The sequence below is a fragment of the Chionomys nivalis genome, chromosome 5 (assembly GCF_950005125.1).
Source record: "Chionomys nivalis chromosome 5, mChiNiv1.1, whole genome shotgun sequence".
In the NCBI taxonomy this organism is placed as follows: domain Eukaryota; kingdom Metazoa; phylum Chordata; class Mammalia; order Rodentia; family Cricetidae; genus Chionomys; species Chionomys nivalis.
This window is the reverse complement of record NC_080090.1, coordinates 25,489,613-25,515,274: the sequence shown is the minus strand read 5'-3', so window position 1 is coordinate 25,515,274 and position 25,662 is coordinate 25,489,613. Positions and strand designations below refer to the sequence as shown.

General features: G+C 42.3%; 1 protein-coding gene across 5 annotated transcripts in view; it reads left to right on the top strand.

Moving 5' to 3' along the window:
* Nucleotides 1-2,879: 2,879 nt before the first annotated feature.
* Nucleotides 2,880-25,662, top strand: part of Sfmbt1 (Scm like with four mbt domains 1) — a 118,023-nt gene continuing 95,240 nt past the window's right edge. For 3 of the 5 annotated variants that reach the window (XM_057769831.1, XM_057769826.1, XM_057769827.1), the window contains exon 1: nucleotides 3,381-3,565. The gene's annotated coding sequence lies outside the window, so the exon portion shown is untranslated. Of the gene's footprint in view, nucleotides 2,927-3,380; nucleotides 3,566-4,424; nucleotides 4,593-25,662 lie in introns of those variants that run through there. The other 2 variants (XM_057769830.1, XM_057769829.1) reach the window with 2 other exon arrangements.

Sequence of the window (25,662 nt, the reverse complement as noted above, 5' to 3'; positions counted from 1 at the left end):
GGTGGTGGTAGTGCATACCTTTAACCCCAGCACTTAGGGAGGCAAAGGCAGGTGGATCTCTGGGTTCGAGGCCAGCCTGCTCTACAGAGTGAGTTCCAGGACAGCTAGAGATACCCTGCCTCCAAAAACAAAAACAAACAAACAAAAAAAAAGAAGTAAGTTCCTAGATTAATGTAACTCCATGTCAGTTGTAACTCTCTCTCTCTCTCTCTCTCTCTCTCTCTCTCTCTCTCTCTCTCTCTCTCTCTGTGTATGTATGGAGACAGGGCCTATGTAGCTAGCCCTGGCTGATCTGGAACTTGCTATATAGACCAGCCTGGCTTTGAATTAACAGAGATCTGCCTGTCTTTGCCTCCTGAGTTCTAGGATTAAAGGTCTGTGCCATCGGGATTGGACTACTTTTCTGGAGTCTCCCAGGTGCTGGGCCTACAGGCCATATAGCATCACTCCCAGCTCCAACCTTAGTATTGATACCTTTAGCTATCATCATCATCATCATCATCATCATCATCATCATCAGTGTTAGAGTACAGAGAAATGGGTTTCATTGTTACATTTTCATACATATACTTCTCTGAAACAGAAAACATGATTGCCAGCAGTAGCCAACATTAAGGATTTACTGAGTGCCAACCAGTGAGCTTGTGAGATTGTGTTACTTGATCCCCATTTACAGACCCAAACTGTAAGGCCTGGGGCAGTAACTTGCCAAGGTCACAGGGCTGCACGGTGTTGAACCTGGTTTATCCTCCAAGCCCATGTTTTTTCTTTTTAGATTTATTTTACTTGTAATTATGTGTCTCTATGTGGGCACGAGTGTAAGTGCTGAGGCACTGGATAACCTGGCACTCAAGCATAGGCAGCTGTGAACTCCATATGGGTGCTGGGAACTGAACTGTCGGTCCCCTGCAAGGGCAATATGCACTGTTAACTGTGAGCCACCTCTCTGGCCCTCACAAGCAGTGCTCTTAACCCTCATCTACGCCTTTAATCCCAGCACTCGGGAGGCAGAGGCAGGCGGATCTCTGTGAGTTCGAGACCAGCCTGGTCTACAGAGCTAGTTCCAGGACAGGCTCCAAAGCCACAGAGAAACCCTGTCTCGAAAAACCAAAAAAAAAAAAAAAACAAAAAAAAAAAAACAAAAAAAAAAACCCTCATCTAATTACCCTAGAATGTGTATGGGTATGTAAACCAGTGCTATTCAAGAAGAACTGACCCCCGTCAGATGTAAAAACTTATTTTTCAAAGAACCAATATTTATAACTATACAGTATTTACTGAAACCAAGGTGTATGGGAGGAAATGGAGGATTCTGAAATACACAAGCTGAAAGCAAAAGTGTAGCAAACAAGTAGGTTTTGCTAAGCAAAGAACAAGATGATAATTATTTAATAAATGGAGACTGTACAAACAATAACCATTGTGATAGAGGTGAATTAAATCCACATTTTACTCCCAAATACAGCAGAAATAAAGTTGGACAGGTGATCATAAAATAACAAAATATTCAAATAAATTATACAAGCTAGCAGGTGGGTTACATAAAAGCTCACTGTCAGCATCCAAACAAGCAAATAACAACAACAACAACAACCAGAGGACTAGAATGACAAATGAACTGTAAACTAAAACGAAAAGGAACATCAGGCTGGGCAATATTTGCATCAAAAACAAAAGCAAAACATCTTTAACAGAAAAAAAAAGGCGTGTGTAAAGTTAGAAGAGATTCAGCTCCTCAAGACAATGGATATGAACCACAGGTCATTCACAGAAGGGGAAATATAGAGAGCAAATGGGGACATTTTGAGTGTTTAGTTATTCAAGAAATGTCAAATAAGGTAATCTTGATAGCTGAAGATTATTAATATAGCCATTATTAATGTAGGGGAGAAAAGATGTCACTCAGTATTTAGAAACATACATTAAATTCCTTAAGCTGTTCCTGGCTGATGAGAACAAGTGGGGCAATACAGGGCCATTCGCAGCTTCTCAACTGAAAACTTCTCCACTCCTAGAAATTAATACCCACGTGTAGAACTCAAGGATATGCAAGCAGATAACCGCAACGAAATAAAACAAAAAATGTAGGAAATGCATACATTAAAAATGATCATGCAAACAAAACATGTTAGTGAAAGTAGAAAATAAAAGAAAATGTGTGCTTGCAAGCATGCAGAAGTATCTATGCAGAAGGTTTTGTTTGGGAACGTCCAATTGTGTAGAAACGGATATTCTTTCTACATTCTTTTCTTGTTACCTTGTCTTTTCAGTGGTACTTACAAAAAAAAAAAATCATCTGGATTTTGTAATATGGGTTTTTCCTAAGGTGGCCAAAACCAGAATGATGCCTAGTGTAAAGCTCCCAAGACATTGTGTGTGGGGTGCGTGTCTGTGTGGGCGCCTCTTTGCTCAGAGGCAGGATCCCTGACTGACCATCTAGGGCTGGAGAGTCTGGTCTCACGAGTGCTGGGTTTCCCTTCTGAGGGAACTTTCTGGAGCAGGTGTGTGTGCGTCCTACTGACACCTGTGCTTGCAGTGGAGGGTTGAGTCGCCGAACCGAACTGCCCGTGGGCACCTCCGGATTCGAGACTGATCTCTGGAGATCTTAGGTCACCCTGTGCCTCCAGAGCAAGCCTGGACACCTGGTAAGCCGAGGTGCTCGAGTCACATTTGATAGAGCTAAGTAAGCACTAGAGTGCCCTGCTAGGTCTCAGAGGGACACGCGAGGTTGCCGATGTGGCCGGGGCGGCGGGCGCAGCCCTTTCGGCAGCGGCACGCGCCCATTGGGGACCTGCCGAGCCGCTGCCTCTCTGCTAATGCCATCTTGCTCGAGGTGGTCACGTGCGGGCTACAGTGGCGCGCTACGCCCGGGATGGACGGATCAGGGACTTCGGGTCCCGCCAAGCCGCTCTGCCCAGAAGCCAAGGTGAGGTCTTTCTCTCCAAAAACCCAAGCAGGGGCCAGGACGCGCCTCTGCATCCCGAGAGCTACGCTCCCGACCGCGCTCAGTTCACGGCGCCGTCGGGGATCAGAGGCCCACGGCGCGCCGCCCCGGCCTCGCGGGCGTCCTCGGCGACGTGCCGGCTGGGGACGCGACCAGAGCAATGGACCCAGGCCCGCGGACGCCTCCTCTCCCGTGCAGCTCCAGTCCCGCGAGCCGGCGGTGGCGGCAGCGGGGAGGTCGGGCCGTGAGCGCCCCACGCTAGAGGCGAGGGGAGCGGGTCGCCCGGAGGATCGCGGAGCTGGGGGGCGGGGGGGGTGGGGGGCGCGGGCGCATGCGCTCTGCGTCCATGCCATATTGGAATGAGTCGGAGCGCGGAGCGGCGCCGCCGCCTCCGCCGGAGCGCGGGTGCAGGGGGGGCGGGGAGAGCTGCCGGCCGCCCCGCTCTGCCGGGCCCAGCAGGAAGGAGGGCGCGAGCAGGCGGGCGGCGCGAGCGGAAAAGGCGCCCCGCGCGGGCGAGCGCAAAGAAAAAAAAAAAAAAAAAAAGGAAAGAAAGAAAACGAGCGAGCGAGCCAGAGGGGAGGGAGAGCGAGCGAGCGAGCGCGCGCGCGAAAACTCCGTCAGGTAAAAAAGCGGCGCGACCGGCTGGGCCTTCCCGCGCGGGCGGCGGCCTGAGGGGCGGTGCGGCTCTGTCCCAGAGAGGCCGAGCAACTTTGCCAGCGGGAACCGCCGGGACCCGGCGGGGGGCGTCCGCGCGGCTGGAGGCGCCAACGGGCGGCGGCGGCTTGTGGGGCGGGGGTACGGCGGGGGGTAACGCGGCGCCGGCGCGCGGCCTGGCGCGGTCCCGAGGTTCGGCGCGCCGGCCGCCGGGGCTACGGGGACGCGCCCGGGCACCTCGCGGCCGCGGCGGAGGCTGGTGGCCCGGGGCGAGGGGACCGGCGAGCGGCGCGCGTCGGTACACAGCTGGGCGCGGGAGGCCGAAGTGGCCGGGTGGCAGCATCGGGCGCCCAAGTTGCGGGCTCCGGTCTCCCCGTCCCCAGCTCCCCGTCGAGCGCCCTCCCGCCGAGCCCCCGCGGACCCGCCCCCCCCCCCCGGGCTCGCTCCGGGCGGGGCGCGAACCCGCAGCCCGCGCGGCCGCTCAACTTCGCAGGGCCCAGGCAGCAGCCGCGCGGTGGCCGAGCGTCTTTGCCTCCGCCGCAACCGGTGGCTCCGGCCTCCCCGGCGCTGCGGATCGAGAGGCGCCGCCGCCCGACCCCCCGCGCGGACCCGTGGTCAGCGTCCCGAGGCCACTCGGCAGGTCCGTGACCGTTTCGATTTCTGTTCCCGAGTCTTGTTTTGTTCGCCGTAAAGACGACTGGAGGGACGAGCCGAGCGTCCTGCGAAGCAAGGCCTGCTGTTTGCGGAGCAGAAAAGCCTTGTGAGATGAGAAATAAATTCCCGCGGAAAGGATGGACGTCGTGTTAAGTTTTTCCCAAGACGCCAGCTGTTCGCGTGGGGTCTCGCACTAAGCTGTCAAGCCCAGGTCACCCCTAGAGCTTGCTGTGCGCCCAGAGTGGGCTGGGACGCTTCTGTCTCTAGTAGGGCTTTTTTACTTGGTGGGAGCTCTTCCCGGCGGGTCACTCAAAGCCGTTAATGACCACAGTGGTGTCTGGTGAGTCCTGTATTCATCAAAAGGATTTGAAGGAAGTGAGATGCATTTTGTCAATATCTGCGTATGTCCTCTCCCGAATCACGATTTTTAAGATGCCATGCTTAACTTTATTTCATCTGAAGCAAAATGCCTGAGCATGTAACTGTTGGCTTGTCAGCTGTCTTGATAGGGTGGAAGATGAATGTGTTTTCATAAATCCATATTGGGGCCTGTTAACTCGTGGCAGATGTTGAGCGTTTCTAGGCCACAGGTAGATTCAGAGTTCAGATTTGTTTGCAACGTCACGAACATAGCGGCCAGTTGGAGCTAGAGGGGAAACGGTTGTGTTATTACATTGTTGACAGGCTACCTTATCTTGGGATAGGTTTCTACCCAGTGGAGATTTGATTTTCCTTGTTTGCAAAAGTAGGATAAGTAGATCACCAATCTTTTGGTTCTAAGATTTGGAGACTTCTTAAAATGGGATTTAAGCGTTTCGAAAGCCCTCACGATATGTGTCTTTATAAAAGTAGATTGGAAAAGCCATCTTGTTAGCTATAGCCAGGATAATTTTGTGAATTTTATTTGGACATGGGCATTTAGAGATGGCCTTTCAATCCACTTAAGAAATTAGCTTTTGGGGGCTGGATTGCTCAGCGGTTAAGACCACTCACTGACTGTTCTTCCGGAGGACCCGAGTTCAATTCCCAGCACCCATGTGGCTCACAACTGTCTGTAGCTCCAGTTCTAGGGGACTCAACACCCTCACACAGACATATATGCAAGCAAAACACTAATGCACATAAATAAAAATTTTAAAGTGTTTTAAAAATAAAAAATTGCCTTTTAACAGTAAAGTCCTAAGAGGACAGTGCAGCTTTGTTTTGCTTACGTATGTCCTGATGGCCACATACACATTAATAAATGGAAGATTTTCAGCCCCCACCCCCAAAGGGTTTCCTGGAATTAAGTAAACACCTGCCCCTTCCCCAAGACAACCACCATTCTTCTATCCCAGCCAGTGAATTTTCCCTCATAGCAAGATCTCTTAGAATGTGAAAGGGGCAGTATTAATAACTGAAAAATAGCCCGTATGTGACCTTGGTGTTGGGGGCAGTTTAGTTATGATGCTGTGTTTTTGTAATGCTGTAGGCCTTTCCAGTATCTACAGTGTCTTAGTATTCTGACCTTTGATCTTTGTGGTCTGAAGGACATTTTAGCTGAGTAGGATTTGGTGTGTTTGAATTGTGTTTCTGGGAGTTTTTATGTTCACAGTTGAAGTTACATTATTGTATCACTGCCCATTTGGGGATACAGATATATCTGTAGAGAATAGGTTTGAAGGAAGAACCATGGATTTTCTCAACAAGTTAGAGTTTAAGGTGTCAATCAGTAGGTGAGTTAATTCCTTAAAGCATAGAATTTGCAAAGAAAATTGAATGAGAATTGATTTTTTTAAAGTCCAGTGAATTAATAATATGGGTATAAAGATTTAACAACCTTCTAAATGACAGCAGTTAACTTGATTTATGCATGGAGGATGTACACCTGGTTTATCAAATCATTAAAAGTCCAACAGTAAAAGCAAGACATAAATAAAAATATGTCGGTGCAGTGTTTTTTTTTTTTTTTAGTTTCTTTGATTTAAGCCATTTTTTATAACCCTATGCAAAAGGTTGAAATTTAGATAAGTGCTGCAATAATTTGCCTGTATCTCCCAAATATCTTTTAATATATCTTTGTTCCCTTTGTTTCTACAGGAGGCAAATTAGGTTCTAAGTGAATGCTTATCTTGTTAGTGTCTTGCAAAGGTCTGCATCGTGTTGTGCCCCCCCCAAGTCTGTGTGATAGAAAGTGGGAGTGGTTTACTGCCCATCTTAGAGATTTATGTTGACTACTCCACAAAGTTCAAAGGTGTGTGTATGAGAGAAAGGGAGGGAGGGAGGGAGGGAGGGAGAGAGAGAAATGGCTTCTCTCTAAATAATTCCCTGTCTAATCAGCTAGTTGATGGGCCAGCAACTGATTTGAATTTGGTCATTTAACTCAAAGTTTATAGCGACATGAACTAATAGAGTACCTGGTGATTTAGCCATCATTAATGAACTACTTGATTTTTATTTTTTTGAAATCTTGGCTTTTTTTTGTGTGTGAAAACTGCTGAATCTTTGGGTTGCAATTGAAGGCATAGATAAGAAACAGAAAATACAAAAGGGTGTTTCTTCTCTTAAATGTTTGTTTCTTTGGGAACCATGGTTTTCCCCTTTATTGCTCACAAGTACACAGAGATTTTAAATAAACAGATAAAAACAGTGCTTTGCCAACAGGGCATGGTGAGATAGGCCTACAGTCCCAGCATTTGGGAAGCAGAAGGGTTAAAACTTCAAAGTTATCCTCTGCTACTCAGTGAGTTTTAGGCCATTATGGACTACATAAAACCCTGTCTCAAAACACCAAACCGAACCGTGTACTAAATAAACCGAACAGCCACCGAAGTGCAAAAGTCTTTGCCTGCCCGCACATTTGTAGGGTGACCTTTGCTTTCATGGTGGTAACTAGACCAGCTCTGCCTTAGAAGTGTGGTGTAGTAGCAGATGTCATTTGACTTTAATAACTAGAAAAGATAAATGAACCAAACTTCATTGACCTTTTATAATGGCCTTGTTATATTCACATGAAGTGACAAGCACAGAATATTATTTATAAAGGCATTTCTGAATGCTAAATATTGTTATGTTAAACATTTCCATTTAAAAAATGTAAACAACGCCACCTTTAATCCCAGCACTTGGGAGGCAGAGGCAGGCGGATCTCTGTGAGTTTGAGACCAGCCTGGTCTACAGAGCTAGTTCCAGGACAGGCTCCAAAGCTACAGAGAAACCCTGTCTCAAAAAACCAAAAAAAAAAAAAAAAAAAAAAAAAAGTAAACAGACTTTATGGCATTATTTGACCCATAACATTTTATAACAATTTCAGTGAAATTTAGAAAGGTACATGGCAGAGTGTTTTCTCTTAGGGAGATCCAATTTTTTTCCAACTTGTGTGTTTTGTGTTTGCAGACAGCTTTTTCTATGTGCGTAGTTGTTAGATTGGTTAAAGTGTCTGGGGATCGTGTTTTCCCAGGAGGCTTTGAGCCATTAGACTTCAGGGAGTGGGCTTTGTTAGGCCGCTGCCGTTCTTCAGGTGATGCTAGCCCCACTGGAAATGGTTAAAAATAGAAAGGATGTAGTTAGGTTGCTGGAAATCCGTGTTTAAAGTTTTCAAAAGTGAGAGTAAGGATAGGAATAAAAACAAGTTATTAAAAGAAAACAAATGTAGATTTTACTGCAGAAGTTCTCTTCCAGGTGGTGGTGCTACACGCCTTTAAATCCCAGTGCTTGGGAGGCAGAGGCAGGTGGATTTCTGTGAGTTCAAAGCCAGCCTGGTCTACAGAGTGATTTTCAGGACAGCAACCAGGACTGTTACACAGAGAAACCCTGTCTTTAAAAAAAAAAAGAAAAAGAAAAAAGAAAAATAAAGAAGTGGACCAAGAGTGGTGGAATGGGCCTGTTCTACATAGATTCTGTGTGTGTGTGGTCCTGAAGAGCGATAACCCCAGCACTCAGGGGGCAGAGGCAGGTGGCTCCTCTTCCAGAGGACCTGGGTTTAATTCCCAACACCCACATGGCAGCTCACAACTGTCTGTAACTCAAGTTCCAGTGGATCTGACTCCAGTACAAAAACTTCGCTGGTCAAACACCACTGTATATAAAAATTAAAAAGAAAACCAGAAAACTGTTTTTTTTTTTTTTAATAAAGGTTTTCATTTATTTTTGTATGATTGTGGGCATGGCATGTTTGTTCACTTGTTCCATTTTGGGTTTTTGTTTTTAAATGTGTTTATCTGATTCTACATGAATGAGTGCTTGCTTCCATATAGGTACGTGTAACACTGGCCTAGTGCCTGTGAGGACAGAAGAGGGGGTGTCAGAGTCCCTGGAACTGAAGTTACAGATGGTTTCAAGCCACTTTGTGAACCCCTGTCCTCTGTCAAGAAAAACAGAACAGCAAGTACTTTTACCTGCTGAGCCATAGTCTCTCCAGTCCTTTCTGCCTGTTTTCTGGGCGGGGGAGGGTTTCTTGCTTTTTGTGCTGCTGCACTGCATATTGGTCTCTTGTCTCTACTTCCCTCCCACTTCACTACAGGAACGCCAGGATTGCAGATTACCCTCCCCCCTTTTAAGAGGTCTGTCTCCCCCTCCCCCCCCAGATAGGTTTCTCTGTAACATCACTAGCTGTCCTGAAACTATCTCTTACAGATTAGGCTGGCATCGAACTCACAGAGTTCACCTGCCTTTGTCTTCTGAGTGCTGGATTAAAGGTGTGCACCACCACCACCTGACTTTTTAAAGTGTTTTTACAATAAAATTTGTTTCATTTTGTTTTTTCATGATAGGTTCAAGATAGGGTTTCTCTCTGTAACATTCCTGGATGTCCTGGAACTTGCTTTGTAGACCAGCCTGGCCTTGAACTCATGGAGATAAACCTGCCTTTGCCTACCAAATCTGGGACTAAAGGCATGTGCCACCACTGTCTGGCTTAAAATACATTTTATTTTTATCATGTGTTTTGCCTATGTATGTGTCCATGCATAGCATGAGTGCCTGGTACTCATGGGGTCAGAACTAGAGTTATTGACAGTTGTAAGCTGCCATGTGGGTGCTAGGAATTGAAGCTAAGTCCTCTGGAAGAGCAGCCAGTGCTCTTAACATGAGTCATCTCTCCAGCTCATGAATCTGCCCCCCCCCCCACTAAGGCATCTCGTCAGCCCACTGCAGAAGCTTTAACAAGGGTCTTTAAAAACACTTTCTCTAAATCCCACTCATCCCAAACAAACCCAATCTTTCCCTAAAGCAGATACTCTTTGAGTACTCTGTACTCCAAGTCAGTTTAGTCATTAGCCTTTTTCTGTCCTAAGCAGAGCATTAGAAAAGGAACTGACACGTGCAGTAAGTTGCTGTCATGAAATGTCAGAAATGCGGCTCCCTGCACAGTGCACACCTTTTCTAATAACGAAGTACTGAGGATATGTGGATAATTTTTCTTCTAGTCTGTTTTTATTCAAAGGGATGCTAATAAAACCATATTCAGACTCAGTGGTGGCACATGCCTTTAGTCTCAGACTTGGGAGGCAAAGGCCATGTAATCCTAGTACGGGGTTGCTGAGGCAAGAGGATTGTGAATTCAGAACCAACCATAGGCTATGTAGTGTGATACAGTCCTAGCAAACAAGGAATGAGGCCCTATCCATGGGTATTTAGACCTTAAACCAAGTTTATTTCTATTTTAGCATAAAGTATCTGCATATGAAAGGAGTATATTTCTATGTTAGGAGGTTCACAACAGATGTTGGTAGTTTTGCTAAAATTCTTGCTTCTCCATTGGCAAGAACCTCTGGCGGACTCCTAGATGAGAGGCTCCTTTCCCTTTTTATTTCCAAAATTTCCTTGTGTTTTTATCCTGTCACAGTGAGATCTAACAGTTGTATTTATAGCCATAAAAATGCAATGGAACATGCTATTGTTAAAGAAAATTTACTAAATTGGATGTGAAGATTATAGTTATGTTTTAAGAGATATAAAATTAAAATATGTAAACGGAAAGTCAAGATATTATAGAAGAGGGGCTGGAGAGATGGCTCAGCGGTTAAGAGCATTGCCTGCTCTCTTCCAAAGGTCCTGAGTTCAATTCCCAGAAACCACATGGTGGCTCCCAACCATCTGTAATGAGATCTGGTGCCCTCTTCTGGCCTGCAGGGCACACAAAGACAGAACATTGTATACATAATAAATAAGTAAGTAAATAAATAAATATTTTTAAAAAAAGATATAGAATGAATAAAGATATTTAGTAATTATAATTCAACCAAAATAAATCCAGTGTCAGAGACTGGGTGTGGTGGCACATGCCTTTTCCTCAACAGTCAGGCAACAGAGGCAGGTGGATCTCTTTGAGTTCAAGGCCAGCCTGGCCTACAGTGTTTCTGAACAGCCAGTGCTACATAATAGAGAGACTTTGTAAAAAAAACAAAAACAACTCACAAAACAAAGTAAACAAGTTCAGTATAATATCAAATTAACCTGAATAACGGCAAAAACTACCACACACAAAAAAATGTCAAACTTCATTAAGCTCTCTCTGTCTTTAGGTAATCTTTCAGGACTTTTTTGTTTGTTTTTTGTTTGTTTTTTGAGACAGAGTTTCTCTGTGTAGACTTGGCTGTCCAGGAACTTGATCTGTAAACCAGACTAGCCTCAAACTCACAGATATCCACTTGCCTCTGCCTGCTTAGTGCTGGGATCAAAGGGTTGCCCCACTGCCTCCCAGCAGGACTTTTTTAAAAGTAGAAATTCAGTCTGTTTTTGTTGGAGATACTTAATTTTAATTTTGTATGTCATGTGTGGTATAGGTGTGTATGTATGATATGTACATGAATTACAGTACCCGAGGAGGCCAGAGTGTTGGGTTCCCTGCAGCTGGAGTTACAGGTGAATGTTAGCCACCTCACATGAGTGCTAGGACCTGTACTCATTCTTAACCAGTGAGCCGTCTTTCCAGCTCCTCGTCCATATTCTGTGAGATGATGTGAACTTTGTAGATAAACTTTAATGAACTAGACACTGTGCCGCATTTCTCGTGGATTAGTTCCTTTTTAATGCTTTGCTTAGTATAGGAAGAAGTTAATTGCTGAACTAGTTTTGGGTAGATAGAGTAGTTAAAGAGTATGTGCTTTGTGGGGAGATTTGGGTTTTGGGATGAGGTAATATTTAGAGAGCATCTTTTTAAAGATTTATTTTTATTATCTTAAATTATACATGTGTGTGCATGTGAAAATATGCACATGGATGAGGCTGATGCCCTCAGAATCCAGAGGCTTTGGACCCTCTTGGAGCTGGAATTACAGGCAGTTGTGAGCTGCCCCAGTGTAGGTGCTGGGAACTGAAAGATGAAACATGGTTTGTTAGTAGTTGTATTAGTCAGTATTTTCAAAAGGAACAGAGTTGATAAGCATAAAAAAAGCACACACATACACACATATGTATGAATGAATGAGAGATTTATTAGAGTTGCTTACAGGCTATGATCTGGGTAGTCTCCCCCAACTGTTAGGCCTGATAGGCCAAGAGTCTGGTAGTTTTTCAGTTCTCAAGACTGGCTATCTCAGCAGATCCAATCTGGTGCTGGAGTCCCAGAGGATTCCTATAGAGTTGGTGGTTTTCAGTTTGTGTTGGAATCTCAAAGAAGTAGGTTCTGATGTCATCGAAAGAATGCCCCAGCATGAGCAGGCCAAAAGCAAAAGCTTCCGTTTTTTTTCCCAAGACAGGTTTTTCTGTAACTCACTCTGTAGACCAGGCTGACCTCACAGCCACCACCTTCTGGCGCAAAAGCTTTCTTATTTATTGTAGGTCCTTTTATGTGGGCTGCCGCCAGAAGGTGTGGCCCAGATGTAGGGTAGGTCTTCCTACCTGAATGTTCCAATTAAGAAAATCTCTTACAGGCATGCCCAGCTGCTTGGGTTTTAGTTGATTCTAGTTGTAGTAGAGTTGACAGCCAAGTTAGTCATTCTGGCAGTTAGGTGTTACACACATGGAATGACAGTATAAGGTAAATGAAATAAGTTATTTAGCAGTTATTTAAATAGCTCAAAAAGTTTTCTTCCTGATGTACAATTGTTTTTATTTTACTTTTTGATGTTTAAAGTTTAAAGCTACTTAAGCAACAAATATTTTGCTTGACGTCAAAATTAATGTTTTTATATCTTGAGTGGTTAGAACTTTTTTTAGATTTATTTATTTTATGTGTGTGAATGTTTTGCCTGCATGTGTATATGCATCACATGCCTGCCTGGTGCTGGAGAAATTCAGAAGAGGGTTTCTGAGCTTCTGGAGCTGGAATTATGGGTGGTTGTGAGCCACCTGTGGGTGCTAGGAATCGAGCCCTGGTCTTCTGTAAGAGCAACAAGTAATTCATCTTAACTGCTGAGCAATCTCTCATCTCCCTCTCCGCACCCCAGGGGTTTTTGAAATGTATCTGTAGTGGCCTCAGTGGTAAAGCTGTCTATGAGTTGCTGTTTGGTTTTAATATCGTTTCGCATTAGCTTAGTACTTATATTTAGTGCTCTTCTGCTCTTAGTTTCTTTCTTTCTTTTTTTTTTTTTTCTTTCGAGACAGGGTTTCTCTGTGGTTTTGGAGCCTGTCCTGGAACTAGCTCTTGTAGACCAGGCTGGTCTTGAACTCAGAGATTCGCCTGCCTCTGCCTCCCAAGTGCTGGGATTAAAGGAGTGCGCCACCACCGCCCGCCCCTGCTCTTAGTTTCTGCCAGTGTTCTTAATGATTATTTCTGGGGAGTACTTACTTAGTAACTCGTCAATAAAGTGCTTGTCTTGCAAGAATAAGGACCTGAGTTTGGTTCCTAGAACCCATATTAAAAAGCTAGATGTATGGGTCAGTCAGCACTGGGGCTGCTAAGACAGGTAGATCCCTGGAGGTGACTGGCTAGTCAGCCTGGCTTACTTGGAGATCCAGGCCAGCGAGTAACCCTGTCTTAACAAACAAGGTGGGCAGCATCTGAGAAACAACAGTTCCTGTTGCCTGCATACATAGTCATACTCACTTATCACTCCACAAAACTCAAACACACATCATGTACACACAATTTCTCTTATTAAAAATAATGTATAGCAGTTTACAGACATAATTTCAAGAAAGCATTTTGATTGGTTTTACTCATGTCTTTGTGAAACAGCCTTGGGATAATTAGATGGTAACCATACAGGTTCACTTAACATATCCTGTCTAGAGCATGAAAAGAATTAAGAGATACATTAGCAATCTTATCATTTTATGTTGATGCTCTGTGCCTGAGTATATGTAAATGTACCATGTGCATGTAAGAGCCCCGAGAGGTCAGAAGGCATTGGATCCACTAGACCTATATAGTTAAAGGCAGGTCTGAGCTGCCTTGTGGATGCTGGGAACCAAGCTTAGCTCTTTTGCAGGAGCAGCAAGTGCTTGTAATTGCTGAGCCATCTTTCCAGTCCCAGGTGCATTTTTATTATTATTTAAATTTTAAAAAAATTAGAGATAAAGTATGACCGGAATTTTATAATTTTAACCATTCTAACTTAAATATGTTCATAATTTTAATGCAGCTCTTGCCTTCGTCCATCTCTTCATCTCTTAAAAGTGAACTAGAAGTGAATGATTGGGCAGGAAGGGAGGGGAGCGAAGAAAAATGTATAGCTCAATAAAAACAATTAAGAATAAAAGTGAAAAGATAATCAATAGTGACTCCATTTTCCTCTCCTCTCAGCTGTGGTACCACCTCTGTAATGTCTACCTTTGATTTTGACTACCCTGGGTATCTCTTATAAGCAGGATCATACAGTATTTGTCCTTTTGTGATTACTGTATTTCATTTATAGTGTTCTCAAGGTTTATCCATGGTGTAATGTATCAGAATTTTCTTTTGAGAAAGTGAAATTTTAAAAACACTTATGGCAGGAATGTAAATAGAGGCCTCAGATTCCTGTGCACCAGGACTTGTTTACCTCCCTTGGGAAACTGGAGATGCCTAGCAGAGCAGTGAGAACCAACTGCTTTTTCTTTAGAAGCATTGAGACATATTTAGTTGTGACATCAAGGTAATAGATGGAATTTGCTAAAGAAGCAAAGGTCCAGAAGCTAGGGATCTCATTGAATTGAGATAGATGGCTCATGGAGTGTCATATTATAGTCGCCTATGTTCCCAATGTTGGCCTAAGTTAAAGCGTGCTGTCCAGAACTATAACCATAGTAAGTTAAAGTTGTACATGAGCCTCAGCTTCTTGAAAGGCATGGTTAGTGATTTACCCTAGCTGTCAGGCTAAGTGTCATCACCTTTTACTCATTTCCGAATTAATTGAAAACTAGTAACTTTATTGGCTTACATAAATATATATACATATGCTATACACAGTGCTTTTCTTAGTTGTTTAGTATTTAATTCTGTATTTGTAAAGTCCAAATATCTAATCATGGATGGAGAGTAAGAAGATTTTACAGAATTAAGGATTTAGGAGTTGAGTAATTACATGTTTTCAGAGGACTAAAGAGTTGTAAATGTTTTCTTTTGTTATTATTAAATTTTATTTATTGTGTGTGTGTGTGTGTGTGTGTGTGTGATGGGGCATGTGACATGCCTTTGTACATGTAGGCATGCAGACAAATAAAAATAAAACTTAAAAAATAAAAAAAAAAACCAAAAGACTTCCAGGGGTCTGGAGAGGTGGCTCAGCCATTAAAGAGCTTTTTGCAAAGGACCTGAGTTTGGTTCTTAGAATCCATCTCAGGTGACTTAGAGCTATCAGTAACTCCAGTCCCAGTGAATCTGATGCCCTCTTTTGGCCTCCATGGGTGCCTGCATGGATGTGGTACATGCAGATTCATAAAGGCACACATACACATATACATAAATAAAAATAAATCTTAACGTTGCATCAAATGCTTCAAAGGTAGCCAAGGTTTCTTCATTTAGCGCTACTCTGTTTTTGGTCAGGGTACTAGTGTGTGTGAGGCTGGGCTTGAATTTGTCATCCTCCTACCTCAGCCTCCTGAGCACTGACATTGTCAGTTTACACGACCATACTAGATCCTTTTTTTTCCTCATTAAAGGCACATTGCTACTAACACGGACATTCAAGATAAACCCAAGTTAGTTTCATTTTGTTTATTTACTGTTATTGCAGGTTTATTCAACACATAATAAAACTAAAGTATTAAGTATTTGTAGTGATAAATATTGTCTTATTCTGTCTTCAAGTGGTGCTGCAGCTGTGCATCATGTTGTGGTGAGTAGAGCTTTGTAAATTAGAATTTTTCCTTTTTTTTTTTTTATGGTTTTTCAAGGCAAGGTTTCTCTGTAGCTTTGGGACCTATCTTGGAACTAGCTCTTGTAGATCAGGCTGTATCAGAGACAGAGGTAGGAAGATTTCTCATAGTTCAAGGCCAACTTGATACATAGTAAGTTCCGGGCTGCCAGGCTACATAATGAGGCATTTAAAAGAGTTGGACATAATTTTAATATTTTAGTCAAACGTAGAAGGCATTTTGAATATTTTAGACTCTTTTGTGTTCTAGAATTTTGTTAAAGTCTTTTTCCCCCATGGGTGATAGTTATTCGGAGATGAGGTGGGAACTCTGTGGGGCAGCAGAAGGTGACAACTGTTGTGGAATATTTGTTTAATGTGTAAAGATGTGTTACATTTGTTTAATGTGTAAAGATGTGTTACATTTGTTTAATGTGTAAAGATGTGTTACATTTGTTTAATGTGTAAAGATGTGTTACATTTGTTTAATGTGTAAAGATGTGTTACATTTGTTTAATGTGTAAAGATGTGTTGCATTTGTTTAATGTGTAAAGATGTGTTACATTTGTTTAATGTGTAAAGATGTGTTGCTATTGTACCTTGCCTGTCCAAGGCACCTGATTTGTCTAATAAAAAGCTGAATGGCCAATAGCAAGGGAGAAGGTGTAGCCGGGACTTATGGGCAGGGAGAGTAAGTAGGAGAAGGAATTTAGGCTTGGAAGAAAGGAAGAAAGAAAAGGAGATGATGGAAATGCAGGGGCCAGCCAGACATGGAGGAAACAGGAAAGTAGGACATACAGAATGAAAGAAAGGTAAAAAAAAAAAAACCCTGAGGCAAAATGTAGAAGAATAGAAACAAGTTAAAATACGTTAAAAGAGCTAGTGGTAGAAGCCTAAGGTAAAGCTTGGAATTCATAATAATAAGTCTCCATGTGTTTATTTGGGAACTGGTTGGCAGCCCAAAGAAAATGCCAACCATGGAAAACAATAGATATTAAAGGTTTTTTTTTTGTTTTTATTTTTTTTTAAATTGTGCATATATGTAATGTGCATATGTGGGGAGGGTGAAGACACACGTGTGGAAGTCAGAGTAGAGCTTTGTGGAACCCTTCTTTCCCTTCACTTTATGTGGATTCTAAGAACCCAGCTTAGATAGTCAGACTCTCCTGCAAGTGCTTTATCTTCTGAGTCATCACTGTCTACTACCTGGAACTCGCACTCCCCTGTCTCCATTATAGGCCATGTCCAGCTTATACCATGCTCCATGCTTGGGATGGAACTAGGGCTTCATGTATGTTAGACAAGCTGTCTACAAACTGAGCCATGTCTCTAGTTGGATTTCTTTCTTCATGGTTTCATTCTTCATGGCTGTATAATAATCCATTGTGTGTATACACATATATGTACACACATCACATTTTCTTCATAGGTATGTTGATGAACATCTAATTTGATTTCATAATTTGACTATTGTGAATTGGGCTGTGATCTCTGTAGCATACTGACTTTGATTCTCTTGGGTATAGATCTAGAAGTGGTGGAATGGTATTGCTAGATCAGATGGTTTTTTGGTTTTAGGTTTTTGAAAAACATCCAAACTAATTTAATATTGGCTGCACTAATTTACATTCCCATCAACAATGTTGTCACATTAATTTGACAGAATTACACAAGCATCTGTTCACTCCAGATAGAGTACCAGTGACAGACCAAAGAAGTGATTCTACCCATATCTAGGTTGGTGGACCAGTTAAACCATTGTGATTCCTTACTAGAACATAGGTGAGGGATTATGTGCATGAACATGAGCAACTTTCAGAGTGGCTATAACGGAGAAGAAAAGTGTTTCTTTTTTCTAAAAAGCCAGGAGAAAGTTTATATTATTTATGTTTTGCTAAGCTTTATTTTATGTGCATTGGTGTGAAAGTGTACTGCCATGTGGATGCTGGGAATTGAACCTGAGTCCTTTGGAAGAGTAGCCAGTGCTCTTAACTGCTGAGCTATCTTTCCAATCTTGAAAAGTGTTTCTTCCCCAGCAACTGTTGTATTAACTGCTTCTGTAACCTCAGGGAGGGGTGATGTCTTAAGTACCTGCCTCGTGAGTACCCCATCCACTTCAGGACTGTAATGGACCTAATGAAGTCTTGTGAAGGTGATTATAGTTCAAGAGTGTAAGGGTCATATCATGCCTGGAGGAATGTATAAGTGGGTGCAAGGATTAGTGGGGGACCCTTGCTAACATTTGTTGATAGCTTGGTGATAGCCATTCTTAGATGAGATAGGATCTCAGTGGACCTTTTTTTCCTTTTTTTTCCTCTCTCCCTGCTTCTCTTTCCCTTCCTTCCTTTTGTTGAGACTGTCTTATATAGCCCAAGTTGACCTTGGAGCGTATAGCAAGGCTGGCCTTCCTGGTGCTTTCATCTCCTAAGTGCTGAATGACAAGTGTGTCCCAGCACCACATCCAGCTTCAGTGTAGTTCTGATATGTGTTTCCTTGATGACTAAGAAGCTTTAACATTTCCCCCATGTTTATGGGTTATTTGTACCTCTTATTTTGAAAAGTGTTCAATTCATTTGCCCATTTATTGATTGGATTATTTTTTGGTTTAATTTTTTTTTTTTTTTTGATTTTCGAGACAGGGTTTCTCCGTAGCTTTTGGTGCCTATCCTGGAACTAGCTCTTCTAGACCAGGCTGGCCTCGAACTCACAGAGATCTGCCTGCCTCTGCCTCCCGAGTGCTGGGATTACAGGCGTGCGCCACCACCGCCCGGCTTTAATTTTTAATTCTTTATATATTCTAAGTCGTTAAAGAGCACAAACTTCTCTTCCAGAGGACCCCACTTTAGTTCCCAGTATCCATGTTGACAGCTTACACCTGCAACTGTTTTCTCGAGAGATTGGATACCTCAGGCCTTGGGGACACCTGCACTTGTGTACATACAGATGTACACACATAATTAAATAGATCTTTCATTCTCCATAGAATGAATAGTTAGAAAAGATTTTCTCACATTCTGTAGGTTGTCAGTTTTGTTTTGTGTGCAGAAGCTTTCAAATTTGATACAGTCCCATTAATTTTGCTGTTGTATCCAGGGCCAATGGAACCCTAGTTAGAAGGTCCTTGCCTCTATTTGCATTTTGAAGTCTTTTCCAGCCTCTTTCTCCAGCAGTGTAGAGCTGCAGGTGTTGCATTAAGAATTCTGATCCACTTTGGGCTTATGTGCTGAGCGGGATCTAGTTTAGATCTACTTTATGTGCAAATCCTCTTTCCTCAGAGGCTCCCCCCTCCCAATATGTTTTTGGCACCTCTCTTAAATCAGGTGACCATAGTTGTGTGGGTTTATTTCTGGGTCTTCTGTTTTATTCCGTTTCTCTGTGTGTCTGTGTTTGTGTCAGTACCATGTTATTTTTGTTATAATGGCTCTGGAGGATATTTTAAAGTGTGGTGCTTCTAGCATTGCTGTTTTTGTTCAGGATCACTTTGGTTTTTCTGAGACTTTGAGGCTTCCATATGATTTTAAGATTTTTCTTTCAAGTTTTGTGAAGAATGAATGCCATTGGACTGTGGGTGTTGATTACATTGACTCTGTAGATGGCTTTTGGTGGTGTGACTATTTTAGCAATTCTCCTGATCTGGGAACATGAGAGGCTCTTCCATCTTTTAATGAATTCAGTTTTCTTCTTTTAATTAATTAATTTTTTACATACCAATCCCAGTTCTCCTGCTCCCCCCTTCAACCTACCCTACCTCAGTCTGCTCTTCAGAGAGGTTAAGGCCTCCTCTGGAAAGTCAGCTTCGTCTGTCTCATCTTGTTGAGGCAGAACTGAGGCCCTCCTACCCCAACCCCGTGCCTAGGCTGAGCAAGGTGTCTCTCCATAGAGAATGATCTCCAAGCCGGGCGGTGGTGGTGCACGCCTTTAATCCCAGCACTTGGGAGGCAGAGGCAGGCGGATCTCTGTGAGTTCGAGACCAGCCTGGTCTACAGAGCTAGTTCCAGGACAGGCTCCAAAGCCACAGAGAAACCCTGTTTCGAAAAACCAAAAAAAAAAAAAAAAAAAAAAAAGAGAATGATCTCCACAAAGTCAGTTCATGCAGTAGAGTTAGATCCTGGTCCCACTGCCAGTGTCCCCATCTACTGCCCGAGCCACACCGTTGTCTCCAGGAGTTAGTGATCTCCCAGTAGTTCAGGTCGGCTGATTCTGTGCATTTCTCCATTGTGGTCTTGACCCCTTTGTTCATTTTATGGCTTCTTCCTCTCTTTGACTTGGAGCTTGGCCCAATGGTTAGTTATGGATCTCTGCATCTGTTTCCATCTGTTTCTGGAAGAGGATTCTAACTTCTCTGAGGTTGTGGACTATAGACTGGTTATCCTTTGCTTTATGCCTGAGATCCACTTAGGAGTGAGTAGATACTGTACTTACCTTTCTGGGTCTGGGTAACACTCAGAATGTTTTTTATTTTATTTTATGTTAAATTTGCAGGCAAAATTAAAGTTTGTTTGTTTTTTTTTTCCCGCTGAGTAGTATCCATTGTGTAAATGTACCACATTTTCTTTAGCCATTCTTCGGTTGAGGGGCATCTAGGTTGTTTCCAGGTTCTGATTATTACAAATAATGCTGCTATGAACATAGTTGAGAACATGTCCTTGTGGTATAACTGAGCATCCTTTGGGTATATACCCAAGAGTGGTATTGCTGGGTCTTGAGGTAGGTTGATTCCACATTTCCTGAGAAATTGCCATACTGATTTCCAAAGTGGATATACAATTTGCACTCCCACCAGCAATGGAGGAGTGCTCCCCTTATTCTACATTATCTCCAGCATAAGTTGTTATCAGTGCTTTTGTTCTTAGCCATTCTGATCAGTGTAAGATAGTATCAGAGTCGTTTTGATTTGCATTTCCCTCATGTCTAAGGATGTTGAACGTTTTCTTTAGTGCTTTCAACCATTTGAGATTCTTTTATTGAGAATTCTCTGTTTGGATCTGTAGCCCCCCCCCCCCTTTTTTCCTTCGGTTTTTTTGAGACAGGATTTCTCTGTGGGGCAGTCCTGACTGTCCTGGAACTTACTCTGTAGACAGGTTGGCTTTGAACTCACAGAGATTCACCTGCCTCTGCCTCCCAAGTGCTGTGATTAAAGGTGTGCATCACTACCACTTGGCTAGTACCCCATTTTTAAATTGGACTATTTGGTAGTTTGATGTATAGTTTCTTGAGTCCTTTGTATATTTTGCAGATCGGACCTCTGTCAGATGTGGGGTTAGTGAAGATCTTTTCCCATTCTGTAGGCAGCATTTTTGTCTTGTTGACCATGTCCTTTGCTTTACAGAAGCTTTTCAGTTTCAGGAGGTCCCATTTATTAATTATTTTTCTCAGTGCTACTAGTGTTATATTTAGGAAGTGATCTCCTGTGCCCATGCATTGAAGGCTACTTCCCACTTTCTCTTTTATGAGGTTCAGTGTGGATAGATAGTGTGAATCCATGGTCTATATTTCTGCCAATTATATTTTAAATAAATGCTGATTAGCCAGTAGCCAGGCAGGAAGTATACGCAGGACAACCAGACAGGAAGTAGAGGCGGGTCAAGGAGAACAGGAGAATTTTGGGAAGAGGACGCAGTCCTGACCAGACACAGAAGAAGCAAGATGCGACTGCCTTGCTGAAAAAGGTGCCGAGCCATGTGGCTAACATATACTAGAATAATGGGCTAATAAAAGTTATAAGAGTTAATAAGAAGCCTGAGTTAATGGGCCAATCAGTTTACAACTAATGTAGACCTCTGTGTGATTTCTTTGGGACTTAACTACTTCGAGAACTGGGCAGGACAGAAACCCCAGACAACAGGTGGATTTATGTTGAGGTCTTTGATCCATTTGGACTTGAGTTTTGTGCATGGTGATATATATGGATCTATTTGCATTCTTCTACATGTTGACATCCAGTTATACCAGCACCATTTGTTGAAGATGTTTCTTTTTTTGGTGTGATTTTCTTTTTATTGATTTTATTGAGCTCTACATTTTTCTCTGCTCCCCTCCCTACTTCTTCTCCCCTCCACCCTCCAATCCTCCCCCAAGGTCTTCATGCTCCCAATTTACTCAGGAGATCTTGTCTTTTTCTACTTTCTACTTCCCATGTAGATTAGATCCATGTAAGTCTCTCTTAGTGTCCACATTGTTCTCTAAGGTCTCTGGGATTGTGGTTTGTAGGCTAGCTTTCTTTGCTTTATGTTTAAAAACCACCTATGAGTGAGTACATGTGATAATTGTCTTTCTGTGTCTGGGTTACCTCACTCAAAATGACGTTTTCTAGCTCCATCCATTTTCCTGCAAAATTCAAGCTGTCGTTATTTTTTTCTGTAGTACTCTATTGTGTAAATGTACCACATTTTTCTTATCCATTCTTTGACCAAGGGGGCATTTAGGTTGTTTCCAGGTTCTGGCTATGACAAACAAAGCTGCTATGAACATAGTTGAGCACATGTCATTGTGGCACGATTGAGCATCCTTTGGATATATACCCAAAAGTGGTATTACTGGGTCTTGAGGAAGGTTGTTTCCTAATTTTCTGAGAAATCGCCACACTGACATCCAAAGGGGCTGTACCAGCTTGCATTCCCACCAACAATGTAGAAGTGTTCCCTTTTCCTCACAACCTCTCCAGCATAAGTTGTCATCAGTTTTTGATCTTGGCCATTCTTTCAGGTGTAAGATGGAATTTTAGAGTTGTTTTGTTTTGCATTTCTCTGATGACTAAGGATGTTGAATATTTCCTTAAGTGTCTTCCAGCCATTTTAGATTCCTCTGTTGAGAGTTCTCTGTTTAGGTCTGTACTCCATTTTTTTTTTTTAAATTTGGATTATGTGATCTTTTGGTGTCCAATTTTTTTTGAGTTCTTTGTATATTTTGGAGATCAGACCTCTGTCTGATGTGGGGTTAGTGAAGATCTTTTCCCATTCTGTAGGCTGTCGTTTTGTTTTGTAGATGGTGTCCTTTGCTTTACAGAAACTTTTCAGTTTCAGGAGGTCCCATTTATTAATTGTTTCTCTCAGTGTCTGTGCTGCTGGGGTTCTATTTAGGAAGTGGTTCCTTGTGCCAATGCGTTCAAGTATACTTCCCACTTTCTCTTCTATAACGTTCAGTGTAGCTGGCTTTATTTTGAGATTTTTGATCCATTTGGACTTGAGTTTTGTGCATGGTGATAGATATGGGTCTATTTTCATTCTTCTACATGTTGATATCCAGTTATGCCAGCACCACTTGTTAAATATGCTTTCTTTTTTCCATTTGATATTTTTTGCTTCTTTATCAAAGATCAGGTGTTCAAAGATGTGTGGATTGATATCCAGGTCTTCTATTCGGTTCCATTGGTCCTCCTGTCTGTTTTTATGCCAATACCAGGCTGTTTTCAGTGTTGTAGCTCTGTAGTAGAGTTTGAAGTCAGGGATTGTGATGCCTCCACAAGTTCTTTTATTGCCCAGGATTGTTTTGGCTTTCATGAGTTTTTTGATTCTCCATATGAAATTTAGTATTGTTCTTTGTGAAGAATTGTGCTGGGATTTTGATCAGGGTTGCATTGAGTCTGTGGATTGCTTTTGCTAAGATTGTCATTTTTACTATGTTAATCCTATCTATCCATGAACATGGGAAATCTTTCCACTTTCTGGTGTCTTCTTCAGTTTTGTTTTTCAAAGATTTAAAATTCTTTCACTTATTTGGTTAGAGTTACCCAAAGATATTTTATGCTATTTGTGGCTGTTGTGAAGGGTGATGTTTCTCTGATTTCTTTCTCAGCCCATTTATCATCTTTGTAAAGGAGGGCTAGGTTTTTTTTTTTTTTTTTTTTTAAATCTTGTATCCTGCCACATTATTAAAGGTGTTTATCAGCTATCGAAGTTCTCTGGTGGTATTTTTGTAGTATACATATGTATACTAGCATATCACCAACAAATAGTGAGAGTTTGACTTCTTCCAATTTGTATTTCCTTGATCTCCTTTGTTGTCTTATTGCTCTAGTTAGGACTTTGAATACTTCCTTGAATAGGTATATAGAGAGTGGACAGACAGCCTTGTCTTGTTCCTGGTTTTAGTGGAATCACTTGGAGTTTCTCTCCATTTAGTTTGATGTTGGTTGTTGGTTTGCTATATATTGCCTTTATTATGTTTAGGAATGTTTTATGTATCCCTGATCTCATCAAGACTGATCTTGCCAAGATCTTCATCATGAAGGGATGTTGGTTTTTTGTCAAAGGCTTTTTCAGTATCTGATGAAATGATCAGGTGTTTTTTCTTTCAGTTTGTTTATATGGTGGATTATATTGATGAATTTTCATATGTTGAACCATCCCTGCATCCCTGGGATGAAGCTGGCTTGATATGGTAGATGATGATTTGGTTTGCCAGTATTTTATTATTTTTGCATCAATGTTCATGAATGAGATTGGTCTGTAATTCTCTTTCTCTTTGCATTTTTGTGTGGTTTGAGTATCAGGGTAATTATAGCCTCATAAAAAGAGTTTGACTTCTAGTGACTATAGTCAATTACCCACAGTCAACATGAATGAGGAAAAACTGAAAGTGTTCCTAGTCTAAGACAAGAAGGGGCCAATACTTGCCATTGTTATTCAGTACAGTGCTTGAAATCTTGGCCAAAAACCAGGGGAAAGAAAAAAAACAAGATAAATTAAGAAAGCAAGACTTATCCCTGTTTGCAGATGATATGATTCTATACTTAGAAGGCCTAAAGTCTCCACTGTAAGACTCTTGACGGTATCAACACTCTTACCAAAGCAGCAGGATATAAAAATCAGTGGCTTTTCTATTCACTAACAATAAATTTGCTGAGAAAATTAAACAGTCCTATTCACAATAGCCTATTCTAAAAATATCACTAAGAAATACCTGACATAGCTAACTTATAAAGAGAACAGCTTTATTTTGGCTTGTGGTTTTGGTCTATGATCCCTTGGCTTTGTGAGTTGGGGACAGGCTATGACAAGGCAGTTCCTAAAAGGTAGGAAGCTATGCTAGAACATGTGGTTTATTTTGGGGTAGCTTGGAAGCAAAGACAGAAAGTGACTTGGGTGCCATAGTCACTTTTGAGTGCCCACCCCTATGACCTAATCTCCTTCCATTAGGCTCAATCTCTTAAATGTTTTGCTACTTCCCAGAAGTGCAAAAGGCCAGGGACCAAATCTTTGCTCCATGGGCCTTTGTGGAGATGGACTTCAGGTCCTGGAGAGACGGCTCAGTAATTAAGAGTGTTGCTGCTCTTTCGGGGGAAAGTTTGCAAACCCAAGTTTGCTTCCCAGCACCTATATTAGGTGATTCTCATGTGTCTGTAATTCCAGCTCCAGGGGATCCAACTCCTCTCACCTCTTGAGGGTGCCTGTATTCCCATTCACATGCCCACATGCAGACATACACACCTACACATAATTAAAAGTAATAAAAATATTTTTAAAAGACCCAGACTACAGCAGCAGTTAGCAATCCCTGCTAGTGTATTTCTGTTTTTCCCCATGGTGGTACATTACTAGCCCATAGCTGTTATGGACAGGTAATTCTGGGAACAGTGGTGCTTTTCTTCCCTGTGAGAGTCCTTCATGAGTGCTCTCATTTTTCCATGACTGCCTTTCTGACATTTATTTTCTAGCAAGTTTATTTGAAGGTAGACAAAAGTGTGTTAGAAAGTTGTACTTGGGACAAAGAAAGTCTCAACTATAGTCAAAACTTGAGTTTATGGAAATTCTAAAAGTGTTCTGAGCAAAATAAATGTGGATCTGAACAGTATACTAGTTACTTTTCCTGTTGTCACCAAATACCCTGATAAAAACAGCCTATGGGGGAAAGTGGTTTTGGTTCACGGTTTATAGGTATGGTCTGTCTTGGTGGGAAGGTCATGGCCATGGGAGGTTGGGAGAACTGGTCCTATTCACCCACTGTTGGTAAACAGCTCCCTCCGTTTACACAGTTCACAACCCTATGTTGCAGGGAAGCCGCTGGTCATTCCTGTCTGCCCAGAACCAAAATAATCACACAGAAACTATTAATTAAATCACTGCTTGGACCATTAGCTCTTGTTTCTTTTGGCTAATTCTTACATCTTAATTTAACCCATGTCTATTAATCTGTATGTCACCACGAGTCGTGGCCTACCAGCAAAGTTCTGACATGTCTGACTCTGGCAGCAACTCCATAGCATCTCAT